We start from the raw sequence: 286 nt of genomic DNA, 5'->3' as shown, positions 1-286 counted from the left end.
CAGGACCCGTGCTGCGGCCCCAGCCTGCTGGATGGGGGCTCCAGCTCTGCTGGGAGACACCGGGACCTGGCTGAGCGGCACAGGGCTGTTGTCAGGGCTTGGGGCTGGGGTCTGGGGGGAGGCTTTGGGGTCCCGAGCATTTGATCTGCTCTGGCAGATCTGATTCATCACCAGAGCCGGCGTGCGAAGGGATGTGTGGAAACCCTACTGCGGCAGTTGTTCCCAGGCTGTGCAAAGTTCACATAGTGCTGAGGCTTCCCGCGTGCTCGCCGTGCCACAGGCTTCT

The sequence above is a fragment of the Buceros rhinoceros genome, unplaced genomic scaffold (assembly GCF_000710305.1).
Source record: "Buceros rhinoceros silvestris isolate BGI_N320 unplaced genomic scaffold, ASM71030v1 scaffold24949, whole genome shotgun sequence".
Lineage (NCBI taxonomy): Eukaryota > Metazoa > Chordata > Aves > Bucerotiformes > Bucerotidae > Buceros > Buceros rhinoceros.
Note: the sequence above shows the minus strand (reverse complement) of the source record.